The sequence below is a fragment of the Oncorhynchus masou genome, chromosome 31, assembly GCF_036934945.1.
Source record: "Oncorhynchus masou masou isolate Uvic2021 chromosome 31, UVic_Omas_1.1, whole genome shotgun sequence".
NCBI classification, from domain to species: Eukaryota; Metazoa; Chordata; class Actinopteri; order Salmoniformes; family Salmonidae; genus Oncorhynchus; species Oncorhynchus masou.
In genome coordinates, this window is record NC_088242.1 from 61,250,968 (window position 1) to 61,256,909 (window position 5,942).

The 5,942-nt window shown below is 42.0% G+C and overlaps 1 pseudogene; it reads right to left on the minus strand.

Annotated features, from left to right (window-relative positions):
- Positions 1-898: 898 nt before the first annotated feature.
- Positions 899-2,862, minus strand: LOC135524978 (tubulin alpha-1C chain-like; annotated as a pseudogene).
- Positions 2,863-5,942: the final 3,080 nt, after the last annotated feature.

Here is a 5,942-nt window from a genome sequence, read left to right on the forward strand (position 1 = left end):
CCAAATCCGCTAAAATTACATTGGAGGCAGTTTATGGTAGAGAAATGAACAATCAGTTATCTGGCAACAGCTGTGTTGGACATTCCTGCAGTCAGTATGTCAATTGTACGCACACTTGAGACATCTGTGGCATTGTTTTGTGTGACAAAACTGCACATTGTAGAGTGGCCTTTTGCCCCCAGCACCTGTGTAATTATCATGCTGTTTAATCAGCTACTTGATATGCCACACCTGTCAGATGGAGGGATTATCTTGGCAAAGGAGAAATGCTCACCAACCCGCTCGCTACACCATCAAGAGCTGCGAAATGCATATGTGACAAAAATTTGACATGCTCAGTCTGGTGGCACAATTTTCCAGCATAGGCCTGTTAGTCATACATTTTATTGGTCTTTGAGAAAGGTTTGCTTATTTTTGTAGCTCTATAAAGAACTGGGAAATGTATCAGTTATATACTGACACTTCAGATGGCACATCTCAAATAATGTTAATCAGTCAAATATTGGACAATGTAACGCCTACTCCATGTACAGGTTGTTTTCCCATTGACAACAATGCTAGATTTACACTAGTCAGATATGAAGTTGATCCTCCCCATTTACAGTTTAGATCCACCATTGGTCTTAAATACAGTCAGGTGCAGTCTGAATGTTACTTGCAGATGTACCAACAATTCTTGTTGCCATGTCAATTGCTAATCTTCTTTGAGTATGTAAATTAGCCTACCACCCCCAAAGTTGAGACACCATGCTTGGGCCTTATTGCAATTATACACAGCCACACCTGCCAAGTTCCAAACCATCATATATGTATCAATAAAAAAAATCATGAATTCAAATGCTTGGAGTTATAATTACACAAGGGGCTGAACAAGTATAAAAATGAATTGGAGGCAAATTTAGTATTCATCTTCCTCCTCACAACCAATACCAGAGTCTGCCCCCACCTCCTCATAATCCTTCTCCAGAGCAGCCATGTCCTCTCTGGCCTCAGAGAACTCCCCTCCTCCATGCCTTCACCCACATACCAGTGCACAAAGGCCCACTTGGCATACATCAGGTCAAACTTGTGGTCCAGATGACTCCAAGCCTCTGCAATAGCTGTGGTGTTACTCAGCATGCACACAGCTCTCTGCACCTTGGCCAGATCACCCCCAGGCACAACAGTAGGCGGCTGGTAGTTGATGCCCACCTTGAATCCTGTGGGACACCAATCCACAAATTGAATGGATTTGCAGGTCTTGATGAGGGCGATGGATGCGTTGACATCTTTGGGCACCACATCACCACGGTACAGCAAGCAGCAAGCCATGTACTTTCCAAGCCTTCCTCCTCACAACCAATACCAGAGTCTGCCCCCACCTCCTCATAATCCTTCTCCAGAGCAGCCATGTCCTCTCTGGCCTCAGAGAACTCCCCTCCTCCATGCCTTCACCCACATACCAGTGCACAAAGGCCCACTTGGCATACATCAGGTCAAACTTGTGGTCCAGATGACTCCAAGCCTCTGCAATAGCTGTGGTGTTACTCAGCATGCACACAGCTCTCTGCACCTTGGCCAGATCACCCCCAGGCACAACAGTAGGCGGCTGGTAGTTGATGCCCACCTTGAATCCTGTGGGACACCAATCCACAAATTGAATGGATTTGCAGGTCTTGATGAGGGCGATGGATGCGTTGACATCTTTGGGCACCACATCACCACGGTTCAACAAGCAGCAAGCCATGTACTTTCCAAGCCTGGGCTCACACTTTACCATCTGGTTAGCCGGCTCAAAGAAGGCATTTGATCTCAGGAGTTGCTCGTGATAGGCCCTTTCTGCTGAGATAATGGGAGCATAAGTGACCCGGGGGAAGTGGATACAGGGGTAAGGTATCAGGTTGGTCTGAAACTCTGTCAGGTCCACATTGAGTGCACCATCAAAGCGCAGGGAGGCAGTGATTGAGGAGACAATCTGGGCAATGAGGCGATTCAGATAGGTATAAGATGGACGCTCCACACAAAGATTACACTTGCATGTCAAAGATGGCCTCATTATCCACCATGAAAGAGCAATCTGAGTGCTCCAGAGTGGTGTGTGTGTGTGGTCAGGATGGAGTTGTAGGTCTCCACAACTGCTGTAGACACCTGGGGCACAGGGTAGACAGAGAACTCCAGTTTGGACTTCTTGTCGTAATCTACAGACATACGCTCCATCAACAGCGAAGCCTGAGCCAGTCCCACTGCCAAAACTATGGAAGATTAGGAAGCCTTGTAGTCCAGTGCATTGGTCTGCCTGAGAAAATTCACACATTAAGCCATTTATCCAAATATCACCATACAGGGACTTGCAATTAGACATTCAGAGCCACTCATCATTTTACACATTATGTCCAGTATGGACTCCACAATCTCCTTTCCAAAAGTGTAATGGCCACGTGCATAGTTATTGGCAGCATCCTCTTTGCCACTGATGAGTTGTTCAGGGTGATACAACTGACGGTAGTGTCCGTTCCTTATCTCATCTAGAATAAATTATGTTGACACATGCAGAAAGGCACAAAATAAAACTACACAGCACAAAATTCAAGATATTACATGCCGATGAACACCATGACATTTGATGTTGTGGATCATGCTATTCAAATACATCTTCCATACCCCTAACTGTAGGCTCAAATCTATGAAGACAGCCCTGGGAACATGTTTCCCGCCTCCAGTCTCACTGAAGAAGGTACCAAATGAGGAGTCAGCCAGGGATGCAGTTCTGGACTCATGTATTCTTCCATCTGGATGGAAACCATGCTCCAGGGAATATAACTCCCAACATGCATTGCCCATCTGGATACCTGCTTGGCCGATGTGTACAGAAATGCACTCCATCTGTCAACAATAAATAATTGGATGCCATGTCCATATCAGTTACTATTTTCAAATTTGATATACTGCGTGTTGTAGCCCAAATATTGAGGTTCAATTACAGGGAAAGTAGGGCTCATAAAACATTTCAGGAGATTACTAAATACTAGTGCAAACATAACTCCAGAGAAAAGCTCAAGAGGTACCATTAGAGAAGGCCATTATATATTTATTTAGTTATGAAACACTTCAGCTTACCATTGTTCAGCAGCTACAAATGGAATGTGATTTCAAGATGGGACACTTGACCAAAAACTGAAACAGTTTAACAGAGTCAACATTTAAACTACAAGTGCAAACAAAACAAATAATACATTCTCATGTCAACCTGGTAGTACTACACACTTCAGTCTAAAGCATACCACAACAGTACACTCACCTTGCACATTGTTAATGGGCCTGGCTTATAAATTATTCAGCAATCAAGTGTGGGGGTGTGGCTTTCAATTGACATTGATTTAAAGAGGTCATTTTATTTTTAGCTACCAAATTATATCCAACAATAGAATGATATCAGGTTGTACCAAAGATGGTGGATAAATGAAGAAAGTTCACTCAGGCTGTTTACCATTGGAAAAAATGGTCAGTTCCTGTCTACTTAGGTGGGTGGCGCTCCCGTAGACATCAATGCAATAGCAGCTTGGTCTGGTCTACTTAGTTAATTGACTTCCATTGAAACAGAGAAATTAGTGAGTGGGATATCTCGCTTCCTCTTCTGTTTCTGGCTGTACTATAGGGTTTTGTCTAGAAGGGATACAGCTTTTGTCAAAATGGACTTTTCGTAACAGGTTTAGGAGAACTTACTTTTGTAACAGTATTTTTATTGGAATTTCACAATTTTCACCCATATTAAGAGATACAACAACAGAGACAAAGCACACAAAAAAAACACAAAAACAACCAGCACTCACTTACACATATCTACGCATAATATATATATATATATATATATATACATATACACATATATACGTGTACACTCACACATACATACATACCACACACACCCATACATACGTACACCATTTTCCTCTTCCCGCACGGTGCTTCTCTCACTCCATCCCCTTCATTGCGTCTCTCAATACATACATATTTAACAAACTTACGAACAGAAATTAAACAAAAAAGCTCAGTTTAAACCAAGAGGTTAGGTTCCACACATGGAACGTACAGTGTAGTTCTGAAATACATAGATCCCCACCATTCTAAGAGAATCCTTGCAGCATAATAGCTGATACCTCAGGTTCTAGGTAATTTAGATAAGGTTCCCATACTTTGTAGAACTGGTCTGTTTTAGAATGCAATGTACATGTCAGATGTTCCAGAGGCACCCATTCAAATAGTATCTTATGCCAATCTTTAATAGAAGGAACCTTATCACTAATCCACTGTAAAAGGATGTTTTTCCTCGCTGCGAAGGTAAGGATGTTGTAAAGCCTCCTTTTACCCACAGAAGTAACATGCCTACTAGGGAGACCTAACAGTAAAGAAACTGGGTCCAATTCTAGATCAACCCCTAGGATCTTTTCAATTTCTTGCAGAACACCAGACCAGTATCTTTGTATTTTGGTACATGACCATAAACAATGTGTTAGGGTGCCTGTATCAGTTTTGCATTTAAGACACTGAGGGGAAGAGGAAGTGGGGCTAAAAGCATGTCTGTGATTTGGGGATATATGCAATCTGTGTATTATTCTTAATTTGATTGCTCTAGTACGATTACATATAGATATTGTTTTTGCATATCTCCAAATGTCCTCCCACATCTCTTCGTCAATAGTAACAGACAATTCTTTCTCCCACACTTGTTTCATCCTCTGTGTGTTGACAGCATTTTCCTTTGTGGAAAAAAAAGCATTCTTTCAATGACAGACACATCAGGGTTACCAATTAAGGTGGTGCTCTTCAGAATATAATGTCTTACTTGTAGGAAGATGAAAAAGTCCTGCTTTGGGAGTCAATATTTCTCTACCATCTGCTCAAATGACAATAAAATCTTATCAGCAAATAAGTAATTTAGCCTGCGTATGCCCTTATTAAGCCAAAAGTTAAAGCCAGCATCCAGCAATCCTGGACTGAAATCTGGGTTGTTAAAAATTGGGGTAAGAGCAGAGGTTAGTTTGGACCTTCCCAGGAAGCGTTGAACTGACCTCCATACTTTGAGTGTGTTAAGTGTAACGGGATTATTGCAGTGATCTTCTACAGACTTGAAACTTCTGAAAAATAAGAGATCCTGTAAGGGGTATTTTTAAAGAGAAGTCTCAATGTCTAACCAAATAGAGGAGTCATCATTTGTGATCCAGTCAGAAATATAACAAAGGTGGGCACACCATTGATATAACCTGATATTGGGCAGGTCCAAGCCTCCCATAGAACTTGGCAGCTGCAATATTGCCATCTTAAGTCTTGGCTTGCGTTTACTCCATATAAAGGAACTTAGCCATCCATTTACATCCTTTATTACCTTATTGGAGAGTAATACTGGGATCATTTGGATTGGGTAAAGTAGTCTAGGTAAAATGTTCATTTTCAAGAGGGATATTCTACCCAACCAAGAAATTGGGAGAGAGTTCCAGCGCTCCAGATCCTGTCTTATTGTTTCAAACAAGGGAACAAAATTGGCTTTGTACATTTGCTGGAATTTAGGAGTTACAAATATACCCAGATACATGAAACCTGAGGGAGACAATTTAAAGGGAAGGTGGGAGAAGTATTAGGTACAGAGTGTAGGCTACCAAGTGGCATAGCCTCTGACTTAGTTCGGTTAATCTTGTAGCCTGAGAATTCGCTGAATAATTCAATAATATTAATAAGAGATGTAATTGAAGTCTCGGGACTAGAGATGAATATCAGGACATCATCAGCATACAAGCTTATTTTATGGTGAACATCACCAATGAGCAGCCCCTGTATAGCAGGCGTTACCCTGATGGCCTCGGCCAGTGGTTCCATAACGAGTGCAAAGAGGAGAGGGGATAAAGAACAGCCCTGTCTGGTACCTCTGTGTATAGAGAAGCTATTTGACCTTAGCCCATGAGTAAGGA